The sequence below is a fragment of the Carassius auratus genome, unplaced genomic scaffold, assembly GCF_003368295.1.
Source record: "Carassius auratus strain Wakin unplaced genomic scaffold, ASM336829v1 scaf_tig00031657, whole genome shotgun sequence".
Taxonomy (NCBI): Eukaryota; Metazoa; Chordata; class Actinopteri; order Cypriniformes; family Cyprinidae; genus Carassius; species Carassius auratus.
In genome coordinates, this window is record NW_020525941.1 from 6,217 (window position 1) to 29,117 (window position 22,901).

The window sequence follows — 22,901 nt, forward strand, 5'->3', positions numbered from 1 at the left end:
TTGAATTAAGCAAATCTGCAGGATAGGACAGTTTTAGCAATGTGGTCTAAGAAAGTCAGCTGATCATTAATCATAACTCCAAGGCTTCTAGCTGTTTTTGAAAGAGTTATGGTTGATGTGCCTAACTTGATGGTGAAATTGTGATGAAACAATGGGTTTGCTGGAATCACAAGCAGTTCTGTCTTGCAAAGTTGAGTTGAAGGTGATGGTCCATCATCCAGCAAGAAATGTCTGTTAGACAAGCTGAGATGTGAAATGCCAGAACCTAATGATGCCATGTAGACAGAGAAGTGGTCCAAGAACTGAGCCCTGAGGCACCCCAGTAGTTAGATGTTGTGACTTGGACACCTCACCTCTCCAAGATACTTTGAAGGACCTATCTGATAGGTAAGACTCAAACCATTTAAGTGTGGTCCTGAGATGCCTTTTGCCAGTAGGGTTGATAGGAGATCTGGTGGTTAACCGTGTCAAAAGCAGCAGACAGATCAAGCAGGATAAGTACTGAAGATTTGGATTCCGCTCTTGCCAGTTTTAGAGCCTCATCAACTGAGAGCAAGGCAGTCTCAGTTGAATGTCCACTTCTGAAGCCAGACTGGTTGCTGTCAAGTAGGTTGTTGTGTGTGAGAAATGTAGAGACTCGGTTGAACACAGCTTGTTCAAGTATTCTTGCAATTAAAGGAAGAAGGGAAACTGGTCTGTAGTTCTCTAAAAGAGATGGGTTGAGGGTTTGGTTATACGAGCCTGTCTAAATGATGAGGGAATAACACCAGTATGGAGGGATGTGTTGATGATGTGAGTGAGTGCAGGTACAACTGCAGGAGAAATGGCTTGTAGGAGATGAGATGGAATAGGATCAAGTGGGCAAGTAGTAGGGTGATAAGAAAGGATGAGTTTTGAGACATCTGCCTAAGAGAGTGAAGAGAAGGATGTGGTGTGGAAAATTGTGCACTGATGCAAAGAAGTGAGGAAATGTTTTAAAAAGCATGCAAGAGTTAGACGAATTGTTAATTTTGTTATGGTAGTATGTCATTTTAGCAGTGGAGACATTAGCAGAGAATGAAGATATGAGTGACTGATACACATTAAGATCAGTAGTATTTTTGGATTTGCGCCACACCTTTTCAGTATAGCTCTAAGCTTAGAACAGTGTTCACGTAGAACAGCAGATAACCAAGGGGCAGAAGGGGTGTTACATTGACGGTTGAGACACTGAATAGACGTTTGTAAAACTTTCTGCGTGATTATAACTACATGTAGGCCTATATAAACGAGTAATAAATATTATAATATTTATAAGCATAACACATTAAAATATTTGTATCCAAGTTATTGTTTTATATGACACAAACTTGCATAATACTACCACAACACTAAAGACTTATTGACTGACTGACTGATTTTAAAACCTTCAATGCTTCTTCAAATGAACTTTAATAAGTAAAATGCTGGAAAAAAACATAGATCTAATTTTAAATAGACATTAAACTAGTAGCATCACAAGTAGCCTACACATAAAATGTTCAAAATTCATCATCAATTACTTGCAGATAATGTCTACAAGTGCAATTTAAGTTCAATACATACAGATAACATATGTCTGTAAAACATAATAATAGTCGGTAATAATAATAATGAAATAAAAGGTTTTATGTTTTTGACTTAAGGAAGTTGTCAAAGTATGCAGTAATTGTGCTCAGTTTGTTGTTCAGAAAGTTCTGTTCCACTTCCACCTTCCCACCCGGGACGGCGAGAGACACGATCTACACAGAGAGAAAAACAGAGAGAGGGAGAGCGGTATGCAGAGAAAGAGGAAGAAGAAAAGAACCAGAGCAGGTGTGAGATACCATCATGGGCAATGTGGTCATTAGTTACCAATATCAACATGTCAGTATAATATAAACATAGTATCTTGGTTTAGGGGAAATGTTGTTGAATTCAATCACCAGAAAGTCATGCTAACACATAACATTCAACAACACAGAAAGTATGGGCAAAAGGTAATGATGAAATTACTTTAGATTTAAGTGATGAAATTTGCTACAGTCAAACAGAGAATACTCCCGGAAGTTAGTGTGGTTTCAAACCACACTGCACCAGTCAACAAGACCATTAAACATCTGCAATTGACAGACATCAGATGCACTAAACTAAACCTAGGTGTACACAGTCAACAAACACATTCTGTGAAAATAACTCATTTTCTGATTGAATGAGAATACGATTTCAGCAAATGGACTTTGGCACTAAGTTTATCTTGTGTTACCTGACAGATATCAAACAATAATTGATATAGAGGATTAGATATATACCTAAGAATGCAACTCTGTACTTATATTAAAATGGTAAAAGGGGCGATCTACAGGACTAATCAGATGACTTCATGGTCACTGAGACCACTAAACCACTGGCTGACTGTCCTGATAGAACATGCTTACAACTTCTGCTGAAAAATTAAAAAGGCACGGTTCTCTCTGCGATAACAGATACAGAGCACGATTCTAATTGAAATTAGAGTTTGATGGTTTTATGGTCATGCATGTTAACAGTGAGGTACTGTATATGCTTGTGTACATCTACTAGTGAAAAGAATCTAACATCAGTATATATGTATGTATATATAAAGATAAATCATTGATGTAAATAAAGTGTTACCTGTTCCATGTCTGCATTTCGAGGAAGAAAATTTCAAATGTATAAATAGTTGAGGAAGTTGGAATAGGCCGTTTGAAGCATCATAACCACATACATTATAAAATATATTATTGCTTCCACAAGGAAGGGTGATGTGAAAAAGGGCAAATCTATCTGGTGCTCCACCCCATACACTTCTGCATTTGCTGTGCCAGAGCCAGGCGTATGTGGTTGATATCGATGGCAATCACTGGATGTTGGGAGGAGAAAAACATCTTCACTTACAAAAGTGTCAAACATGACAAACAAGAGTGGCAGCTATAAAGAAAAAAAGAATAAAAATCTAGTTTAAAACAAATTTCCCATGTTTAGTATTATACTTTTTGTATTCATGTTGGTTTTAAACATTTTTTTATATATACAATTGTCAAGAAAAGTTTTATATTATTGCTAAGATTTTCATACGGTTTAACCATCAAGTACTAACATATTTACTTTACACCATGAATACCTGTGAGCAAATATACACTACTGTTCAAAAATTTGGGGTCAGTAAGATTTCTTCTTAATTTTTTTTATAAATGAATACTTTTATTGAGCAAGGGCCCAATAAATTGATCAAAAGTGACAGTAAAGACATGTATAGAAGTGATGCCCGGGTCGTCTAATAACCAGCGGACCCCGCAGGTAAAGAAATTGTCTTGTAAAATAAAAAATATGTTGTGTGCAATTCCCTATTGTACAATAAATATTTGGAAAGTCAATTTTAATATTTTATTAGCTTCTTTGATAAGGTAACAATTTTCTTGACCCTTACTACCGATTGAGCATTGTTTAAATGCCTGAGTATTGTAGCTGACCATGTCCATCCCTTTATGACTACAGTGTACCCATCTTCTGATGGCTACTTCCAGCAGGATAATGCTCACAAAGCTCAAATCATCTCAGACTGGTTTCTTGAACATGAAAATGAGTTCACTTTACTCAAATGGCCTCCACAGTCACCAGATCTCAATCCAATAGAGCAGCTTTGGGATGTGGTGGACAGGAGATTCACATCATGGATGTGCAAACAACAAATCTGCAGCAACTGCTTGATGCTATCATGTAAATATGGACCAAAATCGACACCTTGTTAAATCTATGCCAAGAAGAAGAATTAAGGCAGTTCTGAAGGCAAAGGGGGGTCCAACCCAGTACTAGCAAGGTGAACCTAATACAGTGGCCAGTGAGTGTACATGTTAATATTTTCAAAATATATACACTGTACTTGTGTGTGTATAAATACATAAAGAAATGTACACAGTACACACACATATTATGTAAACACAAACTTTTATTTTTGATGCGATTAATCCCGATTAATTGATTTGACAGCACTAATTTTGAATAGTCATAAATATTATGGATATATCAGAATCAGAATCAGAAAGAGCTTTATTGCCAAGTATGCTTGCGCATACAAGGCATTTGTTTTAGTGACATAAGCTTCCAGTACACAGAGACAACAACACACAGACAAAAAAAAAAAAAAACCCACAAGAGGAGATTTACAAATTGGCAAATAAATAAGTGTATAAACAATTGTGCTATAAATGATAATGGAATAGGATTGAGATGCAGGAATGTTCTAGGATGGAGGGTTAACAAATAAATATAAGGATATTGCACGTTTATAAGCATAAGTAGGGAACATTTAACTGTTCATGAGGTAGATTGCCTGGGGAAAGAAACTGTTCTTGTGCCTTGCTGTTCTGGTGTTTGCGGCTCTGAGGCGCTGACCAGATGGCAAAAGTTCAAAGATGGGGTGACTTGGATGTGAGGGATCCAGAGTGATTTTCTGAGCCCCTTTCTTCACTTTGCATGTATACAGTTCTTGAAGGGTGGGCAGAGGAGCACCAATAATCCTTTCGGCAGTCCGAACAGTTCTCTGTAGTCTTCTGATGTCTGATTTTGTTGCTGAACCAAACCAGACAGTTATTGAAGTACACAGGACAGACTCAATGACGGCTGAGTAGAACTGTTTCAGCAGCTCCTGTGGCAGGTTAAACTTCCTCAGCTGGCGAAGGAAGTACAACCTTTGCTGGGCCTTTTTCACAATGGAGTCAATGTGATTGTCCCACTTCAGGTCCTGAGAGATGGTGGTTCCCAGGAATCTGAATGACTCCACTGCAGTCACAGTGCTGTTCATGATGGTGAGTGGGGAAAGTGCAGGGGGGTTTCTCCTAAAGTCCACGATCATCTCCACTATTTTGAGTGTGTTAAGCTCCAGGTTGTTAAGACTGCACCAGACAGCCAGCTGCTCAACCTCTTGTCTGTAAGCAGACTCATCATCGTCCTGGATGAGGCCGATGACTGTAGTGTCGTCTGCAAACTTCAGGAGCTTGACAGAGGGGTCTTTAGAGGTGCAGTCGTTGGTGTATATATATATATATATATATATATATATATATATATATATATATATATATATATATAACATTCAAACTAATTTCTATTCAGAAAAGAAAAACATTCTATTTGTGGTTTGCATTTTTAACATATTTATACTTATGTAAAAAATATGTAAAAAATGCTCAAATCTGCACTTAAATCTGGAGCTCGAGATTCACTTTCCTGCAGAGTTTAGCGCTAACCCTAATCAAACACACCTGAGCATACTAATCAATGCCAATCAATGTCTTTAGGATCATTAGAAAATCACAGAAAGCTGACTTGGATCAGGGTTGAAGCTAAACTCTGCAGTGCATTGGACCTCCAGGACAAGATTTGAGGAACTCTGATATATAATGTATAAATAAATGAATAGATGAAAGAAAAAGATGAAAAAAAAAAAAAAAAAACATAGCAGCATGGATGGTAAATATCAACTTCAAAAACAAACAAGTACACAAAAAAAGAAATAAAAAATATATAAATTCAGTCAATATATTGGTGTTAGCATGGCATGATTGTGTTGAGATGGCAGTATTAAATGCAACTGTACCTCTTCTCCCAGTGAGGGCAAACTGAATTGCATTTCCACCTACACCACAGAAGGCATCGATAATGAGCTCTGTGCTGAAGCTGTCCTGCACTCTCAGTCTCAGAGCGATGTGCTCTGCTATCCTCTCAGGAGTCACTTAGAACCAGCCCTCTATGGACAGAATAGAGTTACATATTATGCACAACTTAATTCGAAGCAAAAGGCTTTTATCAGTTCATGCATTTTTTCCCCTTCTCAAACAACATATTAAGCTTAGCAGAATACTATTCGAATCATGGTTAAACCTAAATGCACTATTTTTAAATTACAAATGTGGTAAAAGTTTGACACTTTGTCCACCAGAGGGAGTCAGTGTGCAGTTTTCATTTTCTATTTGAAGAGCTGAAGTATGGCTCTGCTTACGTCAAAGACTCCCTCTCTAAACATATAGCTCTGCTTCATATTAGGAGGAGCCTCTGTTGACAAAAGGTTGATCTTTTTTTTTTTTTTTTTTTTGTTAATTCAAAATATCAGCAATCACCCCCAACATCATGTGATGCCAGAAAACCATATATTTCTAAGAGAAGCTGTACAAAATCATACAACGTGTACAAGATATGATGAGCTTAAAGCTGACTCTCTGAATGCTGTGACACTTTAAAACATGGCATCAGACCACTGGATCTTCATCTTTTTAGGGTGTTGCATGTGTCTGTGAGAGAGAGAGCTGAGGCAGAAGCAGTCAGAGAGCACAGAGAGAGTGGAGTTTAACAGAGCATGTCCTCCTTTGATTCTGTGGAGACCAACACCATCTGCTTTTAGCCTCTACAAACGCATCTCTATTTTTCCGCCTCTCGTATTTTTCTCTCCACTGAGAATAAAACACCTGCTAAAGTAACAATCATTGGTCTGGAGCAACCATGTTCAGCACTTCCTGTTTACAGTGTGAGGTCCGGATAGCGGGCAGCATCAAGAGCCCGTCAAGTACAGGTGCCCCCGAGTAAAGAGAAATTGCTTTTCTAAGCACATATCCAGTAAGTGGTACCTTAAATTTGCATATCAAGCTCACAAGAAAAACACACCGTCAACACAATCAACATATAACTTTATAAGTGTCATTCTATAAGTGCAGTGACATTTCCAGCTGAAAACATTTTAAAACGGAAACGTTCCACATTAAACCTAGCATGCTATATTAAATTAAATTAAATGTAAAAATTTAATTTAATTTATGCATTCAGCAGATATATATATATATATATATATATATATATATATATATATATATATATATATATATATATATATATATATATAAACAACAGCAACAACTGAAAATGACATTTCAGAAGCTAACATTTCAAATGTTGAAAAACATTCATGTTGAAAATGTTGAAAAATTCAGACTACTGGTTAATGTTAACAAATGGATAACCTTTTTTTTTTCTTCCTGGCTCAACATCATGTTTCACATGGAAATGACACATTACAGAAGTAAAATGGCTTGTGAATGCCATTTCATGTTGACTTGGGATGTTTAATCTCTCCAACCTCTAAAATGTGGTCATGCATGCCTGTGCCCTTTAGTGCGGTTACATTCTGATAAAAATCACTCCTTTTACAACCTGCCTTTTGACTGCCATAATGTTGTCGTCATAGCTGTGTTTGTTGTTTGGCTCCTCTCAGTGGGAATCGCAGTAGTAAAAAGAGTGGGTTTGCATCTCTGGAGCCCTGAGGTAACCTCACTAAGGCGGTGGTGTAGGAAATACACAATTCAGCCCACGCTCTTAATCTGCCCCTCGCTCTCCTCTGTCCTATCAGGCAGTGCTGAAGGAAAAGAGGCTCACTATGGCTATGGGCTACTGCCTCTTTTGACATGAATAAGTGAATAGATACGAGGCTCTGATCTCACTTTCAAACAGCATTCCAGATGCTTAGTGAAAGAGTTATGATTCAAAAGTGAGAGAGAACTATAAAAACACATTAGTCATGGTACTTTGGAGAATTCAAAGAGAAATCCAACGTCCATGAGGAGAGATTTTTGAATCCCAAATAATGGGACCTTTCAAGGTACCAGAAGGCAAACCATTTGACATTTGGTGTTGATGAAAAGGCATTTTTCCAAAGATCAGCCCTATTAAAAATTAAATCCTAACCCAATACTACGGTTATCATCTCACAGCAGGACAGATGGAGGCTTTTAAAATAGTCCCTCATTTTGGTCATATGGATAAGAGTAATTCATTTTTCTAATTTGTAAAGCCTCTACATTCATTTGTGTGCACTCAGTATAACAACGAAACATTGCGCTTTTGTAAAATAATGAAAGCAAACAGGATGTGCTTTCTGCCGTCATGGCCTCTGTTAACTTGAGCAGGAAACTCTTGTGTATACTTGCCTTACAGACATGAAAAATATATCAATAGAGAGTGAAATGTCTACTTTCAAATTAAACAATTCAAATCTTTAAAAAAATAAATAAATCTCAGATTATGTGATCTGTAAGAAATTTGTAGACAGGCGTATCTACTACTGTGGAGATGAATTCGTCCCTTAAACTGAAAACACTAGTTTTATCAATAGATTATCAAAATGTTAATGCAGTTTAATCTTCCTGTTTTCCCCTGAAGCATTCATCATCATTACTTCTGCCCATGTGCTGTGGCAAAATTTATGTGTGCGCTTGAGCGGTTTTTAGACTATGTAGGTAATTAAAGGCTCATTAGCATGATTCAAATGGTATAGTAATAAACGTGTGATTACTTGTCTAATGCTTAAAATGAACGTCTACTAGTCAACCAGAAAAATATTTAGTCGAGGGCAGCTCTAAACCCTGCATAATAAATTAAGACTTTTAGAAAATGTATCCTCAGAATTTTTTTTGTTTTGTGAATTGTTGGCCTTCTGGAAAGTATGTTCATTTACTGTACATGTACTCAATACTTGGTAGGGGCTCCTTTTGCTTTAATTACTGCCTCAATACAGCGTGGCATGGAGTGATCAGTTTGTGGCACTGCTGAGGTGGTGTGGAAGCCCAGGTTTCTTTGACAGTTGCCTTCAGCTCATCTGCATTGTTTGGTCTCTTGTTTCTCATTTTCCTGTTAACAATACCCGGGTCATTATACGAAAACGTGCCATTTCCCACTTTTAATGTTTGATTTTCAAATTTCTGTTTTGAAAATCTTTAAGCCCCTTTTTGGATTAAGTAGATCCTTACCTCTCAGGAAAATGTGTTGTGCCATCTCAGGCTATCTTATTTTTTTCATTTTTTTCATTTAACTAATTTAAATGTGTGTTTTTGGTCAGCCCTGTTACCAACATATTAATTACTTTTTGAAAAGGTTTTAAATACATGTATAGAACAAATCTGATATACTGTGGAAGATATACTCCCCCTTGTTACATTAAGAGTGTTTGTGAATTGAGAATATTGAAAGTTTTATTTTTTTAAGGGGATGAATACGTTCATTTCCAAATTACACTCTCCCAGCATCTTCTGTTTTAAGAAAAATGTATGGAAACAAAAATTAAACACCTCAATTCAATTTTGAGTGGATTATTAGCCTCTCTTACTAAACATTTACAATTAATTGATTACATTTTTATTTACATTTTTTAAGTTATATTAGAATATTATACAAGTAACAGGGTTGACACATCAGTTACAGGGTTGACAACAGCTACCGTATTGATTATACTGCTTGTTTGAGTTACAATTATGGTTGTAATGGAGTCTTAATTGGACATTCATAAACCTTTAATTCAACATGACTAATCAGCATATTATGTAGACGGCTCTATTGAGATATTTTAGCATAAAAATGATGAAAAACCGAACCTTATCTGTTTGCATGAACTTTAACTTTAAAATGTTTTAACTGTTGCCCCGCCTTCTACTTCTCAAACCTCATACTTTCTATGATATTGTGCTGAGAAAACACAGATTTACCCATTCTGTGTTGGTAGTGGCGTGTACCACAGTTTGCTTTGCCAATTGAGAAACTTGATTGGTAAACGGTTTGCCAGAATATACCCTGACCCAGATCTATCCCGTTAGTGAAGCATTGGTTTCCACACTGGTTTCATTAAATAAATAAATAAAGGAAATTATTATTTTAAAAGATTCACGAATAAGAATCATCTGTTCACGAATTGGATCGTGAAATTGCATTACCGAGCCAAAGATGATACTGAACATTTCGAATGAATAAAGAAGTTCATCTGTAAACCACATAAAGCTATTGTTTGACTTCATAAACCTTTATTTTATGCATGCTTCGTATGGATCTGTTGACTGAATGCATAGTGTGATTTCTAGGAGAATGTTTGTGTCGTTATGTGCTTGTAACGGGAAAAAATCAGTCGCGGTATTGTTTGAAATCCCCAAACTTAAATATTAAATTAATAAATTACATCAAAATAAAAGTAATCACTGGTAATCTAAAATAGTTTTCAGATGTTACTGTAATCTGATTACCCCTTATTTAAAATGTAATTTTAACGAAATACAGTTACTCATATTTTGTATTTTACATACGTAACGCTGTTACATGTATTTCGTTACACCCCAGCCCTGATTATTTATGATTGTGTAGCATACTGTAAATGTAAGTAGTTCACATGCCGTCAAATAATCATACAAGTCACACAAGCTTGATTTATTTTTTGACAAGAAAACTTTTTCAAACTATTTGGATGGAGTGCATGTATGGAGAGTATCCCAAATGCAAACTGAAAAGCTTGTGAATTTATTTACTTCTCATAATAAAAAAAATAATGACTTTTGATTTATAAAGCACATTTATAAAACCCAATGCACTTGTGTGTATCAGTATAGATCAGTAACCTCAACATATTTTAGCCTATCTATCAGTAGAATAAATAAAAAAACATGATTTTTAGGGATAAAAACTGTAAAAACATGTATATTATGTATACTATTTGTAAGAAAAGTATGTCTGTTAAAATTCTCAGTCATCCAGGTCATAGTTATCCAAGAAGGGTTGGCTCAGGGGTGACAACCCCACAGAGGTTAAATGCCTGGCACTCCCCATCAGTCATTTAGAAATGAAGAAACCCCTTGGATGAGAGGCAATAGCTTCAAATATGGACATACCTAGTCCAGTTGCCCTTGATTTAACCCTTCTTGTGTATACAACGTGGGTAAGACACACAAAAGCGTACTTGGGTCAACCCTCTTACCCTGGAATGGTTACAGGGTTGACGGTAACAGGGTTGACGAAAAAGGTTATTGCCGGCCATTACTAGCCATGAGGTATAGGTAATGACACTACATTACGTGCCTTAATGAGAGGCTTAAATATTATCATATATGTAAATTTTTAAATATGTACAAAAAACTTTTTAACATATGCTTTTCTGGTAACAGGGCTGACACAATGAGCGTGTCCCTGTCTTTCAGACATTACATAACCTCAAAGAAAATTCATTAAAAAGAAGAGAACACTTACTTGTCTTCTACCATCAACTTCATGAAAGTCAGATAATGTCACTTCCTGGAACTGATGCAACTTTTGGAACAGTCCATTATCTTTAAAGAGGTGTTTTTATAAAAAGTAACAGGGTTGACGAGAACCTAGGGACCCGACTAAATTGTGTGTTTTTTTATTTTATTTGACACGTTAAGAATAAAATCCATTTATGACTAATGAACTGACACTTAAGGCTTTATACAAGTATATGTTTTTTTATGATAGTTTGACTTTTTTGGCCTCGATAGCAAGTAGAAGTAGAAAAATCTTACTGAGGGACAGGCCATTTTCAACATTTCTTCAAGATGCTTTGTACAAAAATGTGATTAAAATCCTTTAAAAACCAAAGAAACAGAAAATAATTTATTCTTATATTATGAGACATTATGGAAACTAAAATATAAAATATTCTATTTCTTTTATGTTTTATTAAGATTTACAGAGCTTTTTTTTCCTGAGGGACACAAAATGGCACGTTTTCGTATAATGACCCACCCCATAGATTCTTTATGGGGTTCAGGTCTGGTGTGTTTGCTGGCCAGTCAAGCACACCAACACCATGGTCATTTAACCAACTTTTCAGCATCTTCAAAAAAATAAAAACTGGTCAGCAGAAGGAAGCATGAAATGATTTTCAAAAATAGACCAACACCAGCAGAGGACATTGCACCCCAAATCATCACAGACTGTGGAGACTTAACACTGGACTTCACTCAACTTGGGCTAAGAGCTTCTCCACCCTTCCCCCAGACTCTAGGACTTTGGTTTCCAAATTAAATACAAAACTTGCTCTCATCTGAAAAGAGGACTTTTGACCACTGGGCAACAGCCCAGTTGTTTCTTTCCTTAGCCCAGTTAAGATGCCTCTGACGTTGTCTGTTGTTCAACAAATTCTATGAAACGTCTGTGTGTGGTGGCTTTTGATGCCTTGATCCCAGCCTCAGTCCATTCCTTGTGAAGTTCACTCAAATTCTTGAATCGATTTTGCTTGACAATCCTCATAAGACTGCAGTTCTCTCAGTTGGTTTTGCATCTTTTTCTTCTACACTTTTTCCTTCCACTCAACTTTCTGTTAACATGATTGGATACAGCACTCTGTGAACAGCCAGCTTCTTTGGCAATGAATGTTTGTGGCTTACCCTCCTTGTGAAGGGTGTCAATGATTGTCTTCTGGACAACTGTCAGAGCAGCAGTCTTCCCCATGATTTTGTAGCCTAGTGAACCAAACTGAGAGACCATTTTGAAGGCTCAGGAAACCTTTGCAGGTATTTTGAGTTGATTAGCTGATCGGCATGTCACCATATTCTAATTTGTTGAGATGGGTTCAGTGGGTTTTTGTTAAATGTGAGCCAAAATCATCACAATTAAACTACTTCAGTCTGTGTGTATTGAATTTAATACAAAGTTTCACAATTTGAGTTGAATCACTGAAATGAACTTTTCCATGACATTCTAATTGTGCTATTAAATATCTTTGATACAAGATTAATTCATAAGTTTGTTTTGTTTTACTGTGCTGGCAGATCATTTCTATTTAGATTAAGTATCAAGTTCTAAAAAAAGGGGTAACAATGACACTTAAGATGCAGTCTATGAAAACAAGTATTAATTTCTTATGAGTCTTGGTATTAAAATTTGTCTGGTCACATTCCCTTTACCCCACCATCTCTTGTACTTTCTTCAGTAAAAACAATATAAATAAATAAATGGTGAAAAGACCAAATGGTAAAAATGGTAAAAGGACGAGTATAAAAGAATATGCAGAAAACATTTGACAAGCGAAAAGCGATTAAAAAGCAGGTTTCTGTTCAGTTTAATACACTGTGTCCATTAAGAGAGTGACCCACTTTGCAGGCGGCAATGGAGAGGAGAACACAGGTAAAGCACCAGGGCTAAAGGTTGCCCTCCTCTGAGGCTGAGCACTCTATTTGTGCAAAGTGTAGCGTGGGGAAAGAAAAGAGTGCTCTCCTGAGCGCTCTAAAAGCTGCCTGCTGCTGTGCTCTCACTTGCCCCCTCTCGCTTGCTCGCTCACTTTCTCTCTCCCTTTTTCTCTGGTCTGACGCAGGAGGTATCTAGCGTCATCACAGACACTGCAGACAGAGCCAGCACAGTCACACGGCCAACACCTTGAGCTGCTACATCCTCACCATCCAAAAACATCTCAACACTGACATTATACTCTGTTCCTCAGTTCTCAAGGTGTCTGTTATTTAAAGTCACTTTACTGTGAATAATTAATTGGTCTATGTTCCAAAAAGAATAAATCTCATCTTCATAATCTTTAACCGAATTGCTCGTCCTCTGAAATGTCTTTCCTTTTCCAGTGACGTCTCTTCCAGAGGTTCTGCAGGCTGTTGGTTTATGTATAACCATATAGCTATTTGCTAGGTTTCACCATCCTATCAACTCCCAAAGTATAAGATTGGGAAATTCCCAAAACCTGCTCTACCTTTCTTGTTAAATGTCTCGCTTCACTAATCACATTATCAGTGTAAATCTGAGAAGATATTCGCCATTCATTTGTGATGCCTGCTATTCTCATGTTATAGTATGAGAGGGTTAAGATTTAAACTTCAGTAGTGGGGGGTTTCCTGCAAATCAATTCAAACAGCTCATTTCAATGAATCTATTTATAAATAATCTATTCATAAATTAATTCTATTCATAACAATAACAATTCATTTACGCCATTATTAAGAAATGAAAGAGTCAGGGCAAATTCTGTCAGGAAGACTCCAATGCCTCGTCATTTATTCATACTAACAGGTCTGACCCATTACTGCTTGGCACCTGGAGTATATAAGCACTTAACTCTGTTTAATTTTCGTAGTTGATGTCACCCGACATTCCCCTCCACCCCCCCCCACACCACCAGGTTGGCCCTGTCCATCCATAAGGTGTTGGCTCCGCCCCTGCCTTCATCTTCAGGCAGGATCAGCCAAATTTGCGTCCCCAGGAATTGGACAAAAGACGTGGGCCTACGCCAAAATATATTTTTTTATACAACTATTCACTAATTATTGTATCTCACTCATTCCCATTTATTAAAACTTTACGGAATAAATACCATGCAAACGTTTACCTGTCTTTCTGATAGAAATGTTCACCAAAGCAAATCTTTATCCATTAAAACGTTTATTATTAATATGTTTTTATGTCTATGCTGTATATTTGCATTGTTGCATTAGTGCAATGAAATTGTTTAAATATTATTTTAGTGGAAAACTTGACTTTTTTCTACTTCTACTGTGTTTTATTTTAACATTTTGAACCTGCTACAATGGCTTTGTTTGAAATTATGGTTATAACAAATAAAAATAAAACGCTGACACATTTTTAGGTTTATCAGCCAGCTCTACAAAGAATAATGAATTTCTGGTTCAATAGCTTGGCTATCTTTGTAATCTTCCACTGTTTATAACTTAATGTCCCTGATATTGCAGCATTGAAGTTGCTTTGGATAAAAGCATCTGCTAATTGAATAAAAGCAATGAATTGCCTAAAATAAAGAAGTTGGCTTTCTGCTGACTCACCATGGTCAAGCTTGATGCCCTCATCAAACCGACGGTTCGCGAAAACAGACGTTAACGCTGTGCCCAGTACTTGGCCAGCTCAGGTTCTGCTGCAATCTCAGGTGGCATCTCCACATCCTTTCTTCTTTTCCTGTTCCTTCTCTTGCTCATTTTAAAGGCCTGCATGCTCTCTGCTGGGAAAGTCAACAGTATGATTATGGCAAATAAGAAGCCTAACTGTGCTAATGGTTGGCTTGTACTGAACAGGAGCACAGGCCGTGATTATCTCATTTGTATCATGTAAAAGCAGGGCGCTAAATGCTGACCTCTCTTGGCATCCTCAGCAGCATCAGGGAGTAAGAAGGGCATTTAAAAGGGCTATGGAAAGCAATCATAATCCAAATGGAAATGATTATTATATATTCTAAGATTTTTAATGTTTTTTTAATTTGTCTCCAATGCTCACTAAGGCTGAATTTATTTGAGTAAAACAATAATAATGATAATAATTAAATCCACACTTTTCTGTTTAATTAGTTGGAGTTTATTCCAGTGATCGCAAAACTTACATTTCTTCAGTCATTTTTTGAGTCTTCAGTGTAATATGATCCTTCAGAAATAATTTTCATCTGCTGATTTGTTCAAGAAATACTTCTTATCATTTTCAATGTTGAAAACAATTGTGCTGCTTAACATTTTTGTGTAAACCATGATACATTTTTTTCCAGTATTCTTTAATGTATAGAAAATTCAAAAGAACAGGCTTCATTTGAAATAGAAATATTTTGTAACTATGTAAAAGTCTTTACTGTAATTTTTTCATCAATTTAATGTGTCCTTGCTGAACAAAATAATAATAATAATAAGTAATAATAATAATAAATAAATAAATAAACAACAGGGAACAGAGTTCATTCCAAGGATCATCATATTTGGGGTACTTGGAATTTATTTATTTATTTTACCGCTTTATCTCCACCAAAGGCTTTTTTCATCAATGTAGTTGAAAATAAAAATATAAAAGTGGCAGACAAAAGCATCTTACATTACAATAAAAACTACTTCATTTAATCTGATGGGTCCCTGGCATTAAAAAGAAAACCACTAAAAGCAGTAGAACTGAAGGCCTCAGTGTGATAAAGGAAGCCCCAACAAAGTCTTGTTTAGGCATCCAGCCCGAAAAGATCCTAGTGATAATGCCTGATGCAGTAAAGTTTTTGTCCTCTACCAGATCAATCTGTGCTACAGAGAAATCAATTCTAGAGCACTGCAGTAAATTGGTCTAGTCTCTTCCCTGGCTAAAATCCAGCCTGACATGAAACCTAAGCTGGCTGCTGGGGGGTTGGCATTAAACTCAGAAATTCACCTTGAAAAAGTCCATCCATAAGATGACTAGCTGTACTGGGCTGAACACAACAGTCTCTTTTCCTCTTGAATATTCAACATGCCAGTGATGATGACCAAGCATTTGAACCTGTCCTGTGTGTGTTTGACAGCCGGGAACGTGTGTGTTAGTGTCAGGGGTGAGACTGGAGGTTAGAGCGGTTCAGTCTTTCTGACAGAAGCTGACAGCGTGCAGTAAGCAGGTGCTGCGGGACAGCGCTGTGATGGGGTGGGGGGTGTAGATGATGTGTCAGCCTCACCGCTGCTGCTGGCTCTATGCCCACTCTCTTTCTACCTTATTCTCCTCTAACACACACACAAACTCAGAACAATTTAAACTGGGCTTCACTGATCCGTATTAAGGCGACTAGAATGATACATCTTACATGAAAGCCCACAAAATCCATGTGTCAATAAAACCTCAGGGAACAACGCAAACATACGCATTTCATCATTCAGTTAAAGTAGCGCTGTTGAAGACCATACAGCTGAGTGCCTAGGAGTATAGACACGCTTGAGCATAAGGGACTACAACATGCACAACAAAAAAGTAAGAACTTAGAAGAGTCTCTAAAAACCACATCTGACAGGGATAATTAAATAAAAAATCAAACAAACAAATAAATTCCATACTGTAAACACACCACTCACTGGTAGTGCATATACTACCCAGTATAACCAAATTTGGGGTCAGAAAGTTTTTTTTAAAGAAAATAATACATTTACTGAGCTAAGATGCATTCAGTTGATTCAATCAAATTAGACATTTATAATGTTCAAAAAGATTTCTATTTCGAATAAAGGCTTTTCTATTCAATAAATGCTTTTTGTCTATTCAACAAAGATTCCTATATATATATATAATATATATATATATATATATATATATATATATATAATATATATATATATATATATATATATATAACAATATTTACAAAATGTTATTCAGAATAACTGTTTTCAACAATGATATTAATATGAAAAATTATCAGAGTGATAGCATATCAGAATGAAGACAATCCAGCTTAGCCATCAGAGGAATAAATTACAATTTAAAAATATATTCAAATAGAAAAGAGTTGCTTTAAATTGTAATAATAATTCACAATATTACTGTTTTTACAGTATTTTGAAGTCACTTTGTGAATATAATAGACTATATAAATAAATAAATAAATAAGGTTTTGAATGCTAGAGTACCTGAGCAAAGTATGGTTATATACCTATGTACATGAATCGCCCATTTCTGGCAGTTATTAATGTAAACAATCACTTTGTTTAATGTTAAAATAAACAAAATGCACAAAAATTGTAATAAATAATTAAAAACTTTTTTGTTGTTGTAATTAAAATAAACTGCTCTGAGCAATAGGCCTCGCACTTATTGCTTATTTATTTCTTTGCTCGTAATCAGTGAGAAATAATTAAAAGCTAAATGCCACTGTTTTCATTTTTGTTCATACTTATATGTTATTTCTAAAATTAAAAAGCGTGTTCATCCCAAAAGGTATTGAATGTAATCTACTCACTGCAGCTGTAACATTCAAAATAGTCTTTGGCTGAGCTGATGCAATTGTCTTAAGACAAACTAAGACAATCAACACAAACAAAACATTTAAGGAAGAGTTCAGCAAAGAATTTAAATTCTGTTTTTGTTTTTCTCCTTCATATTTGAACTTGGATGACTTATTTCTTCAAAAATTAAATGCACACAAAGCAAAAAAAAAAGAAAGAAAATAAAATAAAAAAAGCTTACTTTCTGAAGGACTTTGCTGATCTTTGGCTTTGTGGTTTGTGGTCCATCATTAGTAAAGAAGATGTGCTTGTTGATTCTGCAAGCTGCTTTTTTTCTTTCCTCGGGAGGCGTTCTGTTCTCCTCACTCCTTCTGCCAGCGTATGGAGCTTGGCCTTGTTTCAGCTTCACAGCGCTGTCAAACATGGCAAGAGAAAAAGCAATTGGATGTTAATAGAGGCCCTGATTCTTTTCAATGCACTAAAGGGGTGTCTAGCCTCTGTCTGGGGTCTTACTTGTGCCATGGACCCCGTCTCAGACCAAGAGCACCCCACCTCTCCTCAACCGTGCCCTCCACAAGCTCCTCAACATCCAGCTCGTGACTGTGAGCACAGCAGCCATTAAACAGCACTGTATTATACAATCTTATGTAGTCTTTCACCCAAAAATTATAATTTTGTCATTATTTACCGAGCTCAAGATGTTCCAAACCCATATGCTATTAATTTATAAAAAGAAACACTCTGAATAAATATAACACACACACACACAAACACACACACATTTTTGTAGGTTCTCAGGATTCCTTAATAATGAGAAAGTAACAAAATAAAAAAAAACATAGCATTTACTTGAAACCGAAATATTAACAGAATCATTAATTATGTTATCTGATATGATACAGTAGACTTAATAACAGCATGGCAGCTTACTCTCTCTTCACTTTAGCTCGTCTGTTCCCTGGAGGTTCATCATCATCTTCATCTTCATCATCATCATCACTCTGATCCTCACTGTTAGATCTGCTCTTTATGGGCTGTCCACTCCAATTACTCAATAGCGCAGAGGTCTGTATTATGCTGCCATCAGAAATCACAAATTTTCGGTTTACTATTAATAACAGCTATGTTAACATCGTTCCAAAATGTGTCTTATACTGCCTGATGTATACAGAAAAAAAAGCAGTTCCAGTGGTGCTGTTCAGATGGCATCAGTCTTGGCCCGACAATCAGGATGACAAGAGCCATTTTTAGAGCAACTGCTAGTGGATTGTGATCAGTTCGAGCACCCAGGAGCCTGTGCTCTCTTTCACATGTACCAGCATTAAAAATGCATAAGCCAAAGTCACATGCTCCCTTCATTCAACAGCTGACTTCTTTTGATATGACGCATTAAACATTCAGGCAGAGCCAAGCTTAGGCTGCAAAATAAGGCCTCTGGGGAAAATGATCTGCTTTTATATAGGGAGCGTTGTCATACAGCAAACTGAAGTTTGGCTTTATGTTGTTGCGATGCCGGTAGGGTGATGATGACATCATGATCACAGGTGTCTCTGTTGGTGCATATCGAGCAGGCCCACTCCCAAAATATAAGCTGAACTTTAAAAAAGTGACCAAAAAAGGTCACCAAAATAGATTATTTATGTCCTTAATACAAGCTTGTGATATTTCAACTAAGATCACAAATGCCTCTTACTTTTGCAACCCTTTTGTCCAAATTGGATTTAATTATTGAAAATTAATTGAAATTACATGACAAACACACATTTGACACCAAGATTTAAATGTGACCAATCACGGAAAGTAGGGACACAAGTCGGTTCTGGTGATTCTGTTATCATTTATTCAATCCTCATGTTATTCCAAACTTGTATGATTTTCTTTCTTCTGGGGAACATAAAATAAGATATTTTGATAAATGTCTCAGTGTTTATTTTTTGCCCATGAAAAAAAAAAAAAAAGAAAAGATAAAAAGAGGCAATGTTAACCATTGGTTACCGAAACATTGTTCAAAATATTTGTGTTCTGTGTTCCCAGAAGAAATAAAATAATAATCATTGGATTTTTTCTATGTATTTTTTTTTTTAATGATCAGAAAAATGTCTGAACATCGCTTGCGTTCTGAATGGCACAAAATTGAGCACACTCTGCTGTGACTGACAAAATCAGTTTTAACATATCACGACTGCACTAAATTCAATAAGCTGAAAGTAGGTCATGGAGCAGGAAGGTGTTGACATATTTGGGTTCAGCATCACTGCAGGAACACCACAGTCCCCATAGCTAATACACAGAGACCTAAATTACCAAAATACATGCACTAACCAGAACTGTCAGTGCAGTGCAGGATGGCCTTTTGTAGTTTGCACCATCACAGGGCTCATCAGCACAGTTACAGATCAAAAACTGCTAGTCGACCATCCTCGCTGTCAGCCTCCTCTGTAGGTAAGCTCAGGCTGCTTATAAGATGTGAATTGTACTGGTATGCTTGTTGGTAGTGCTCGTGCCAGTCGGCCTCTGAGCGGGAACATTCCTGTGCTGTACTGCTGGAGATTTCATCTTGTTTCTCCAGCCAGCTCTGCCACAGCAGACCCTCCCCATGCTGCTGCCAGTAGCTCAGCCAGGCCTCCTCTGACGTGGGACATGTCTGTTCAGCGGGGGTCTCAGTAATGTCACTCACAACACACTGCTGTTTATGTTCAGAGTCGTTGTGTGTGTTGGTATAATCTATGGAGACCTCCAAATGCCTAAAGATGAGAAACAATCATTAGTTTGGGCAACATCCAAGCAATTTCCTAAAGTAAACAGTAAAATTTCACAGTAACAGTCTTTAATGAAAATTTACAAAAAAGATTGCAAGTGAGCAGCTTCACTGCACAGGATAATACATGATAACAGGCCCCTTTCACATCTGGGTATTAACATTCCATTTATATGCATATATTAAAAGTGTAAATGTACCTGAGACTCATTGTGATAAGATCACTGAACCATATTTGACAAAGGAGTAAATGCTAATGCACTTTTTCATTATTTGCAAACGCAACCCAGTTAAAGAATATTCACTATTTGAATACAAAATGTATGTTAATTCCAGGTTTAAAGGGGCTCATGTAAAAGGAAAAGGTAAAAAGCATTAACGAAGCAAGAATCAAGGACTTTATAACAATATAATTTATATAATTTAAAACAATTTCACTGGTACTTGTGACTAGTGACAATAAATGGCTACTTCTACTACCATTTATGTAATTACAGTTATTATTTTGTATTGTTGAATATATATATATATATATATATATATATATATATATATATATATATATATATATATATATATATATATATATATATATATATATATATATATATATATATATATAAACCTTGGAATTATTAAGATTTAAAAAAAAAAAATTGTTTTCAAGGAGATTCTTATGCTCACCAAGGCTGTATTATTATTTTTTTTTATCAAAAATTTTAATTACTTGATTTAATAACTATTTTTATTTATTTTAAAATATAATGCCCTCCTGTGATGCAAAGCAAGCCAAACATTCAGTGATTTCTGGTTTGGTGCTAAATAAACATCTCTTTTTTATAAACAATGTTAAAAGCAGTTTTTGCTGCATAATATATGTGATATATTACCATTCAAAAGTATGGGATCAGAAATTAATACTTTTATTCAAAAAGGACAAATTAAATTGATCGAAGGTAAATACAATTTTAATGTTACAAAAACATTTATAAATGTTTGTATTTCAAATAAATGCTGTTCTTATGAATTAGGAATAGAGGGACAAGGATCAAAGACTTTTTGCATGGACATTAATATTAGCATTGTAGTCATAAATGGACAGCAGTGGTTTTCCAATATGACTTCAAGATCAAAATGCATAATAATGCACAGCTTTCCTTGGTTTTGTTGAGTTGGCAAACTCTACAGGAAGCCCCAAACTGGACATAAGCATGGTCTCTCATCAACAACAGCCTCTTCTTCCTCGTCCTCCTCCTCATCAACATCCACAGAACAGCTAAGGTCCTCCAAAAGCTCTTCCCCATCATTAGCTTCAAAATCTACTGAAGAAAATAAAAAAATGAAATAAAAGTGTAATGTGCAGCTACTTGATCATCATAAGCTATATCCTGACCATATTCTGGTATTTTCAAGTGAAAATTTCAAGTGAAAATCAGGAAAAAACATCAATGTTAAATGAGGTTCTCAACCGTTTTGACTCCAGATACCCCCATTGTCCACAACAATATCCAAAGGCACCATGAATTTTCCTGCTGTTTGTGATTTTTGGATAAGGATTAAGAATTTCTACAAACATTTAAAGATAAATAAATAAATAGTAAGCAGATAAGCAGATATTAATAAGCAGAAACATATGTATATTCATTATAAAAATGCTCATGGAGTTTTAATAAAAATTTACATAACTAATTACATAATTTATATGATTATATTTTTATTCATGATCATGATTTATATCATGATTTCAACAGGATCTAAGTTACCCAAGACCTTTCTATAAGCCTGCCTCATCGTTAATCTTTTAACCGGACTTGAAATATATAGCGACATATAAATATAGTGATTAATTAAAACGAGGATTATTAAAAGTACTACTACACACATTTAAATCTCGCTGTGCGAGTTCCCCCACTTAAGCTCAAGCTTTGGATATTGCCCGTCAAGTTAAAAGACACTAGCAGTATGGCAAGCCAAATTAACTTTTATTCATTCGCAGGATATGTATTCTTGATATCAACAATTCAATTTTTACTAGTAACAATGTTAATTCTTGATATCAACAATTACATTTCCACTAGTAACAATTAGAATTTTTGATATCAACAATTACATTTTCACTAGTAACAATGTTAATTTTTGATATCAGGAATTAGATTTATACTAGTAACAATTGCTATTTTTGATATCAACAATTCAATTTCCACTAGTAACAATGTTAATTCTTGATATCAGGAATTGTATTTTCACTAGTTAAATGTCACCATAGGCTTCCATTCAAATTTAATTGTTGATATCAAGAATTGCTTTCTTACTAGTTGAAATTCCGATTTCACATATCAGAAATACAATTCTTACTAGTAAAGACCTTTATTTTTGATATCAGTAATCACATAGTTACTAGTAAAGATGTCTATTCTTGATATCAACAATTTAATTGTTGATATCAACAATTTAATTCTTGATATCAACAATTTAATTGTCACTAGTGACAATGTTCATTTCTGATATCATGAATGTAATTGTTACTAGTAAGAATGCCATTTTAGATATCAGAAATTACCCTCCCAATTGTTGATATCAGAAATACATTTTCAGATATCAGAAATGAACAGTGTCACTAGTAACAATTACATTTTTGATAT

The 22,901-nt window shown here is 35.6% G+C and overlaps 1 pseudogene; it reads right to left on the reverse strand.

Moving 5' to 3' along the window:
* Positions 1-1,646: 1,646 nt before the first annotated feature.
* LOC113080578 (trimethylguanosine synthase-like) lies at positions 1,647-22,050 on the reverse strand (annotated as a pseudogene).
* Positions 22,051-22,901: the final 851 nt, after the last annotated feature.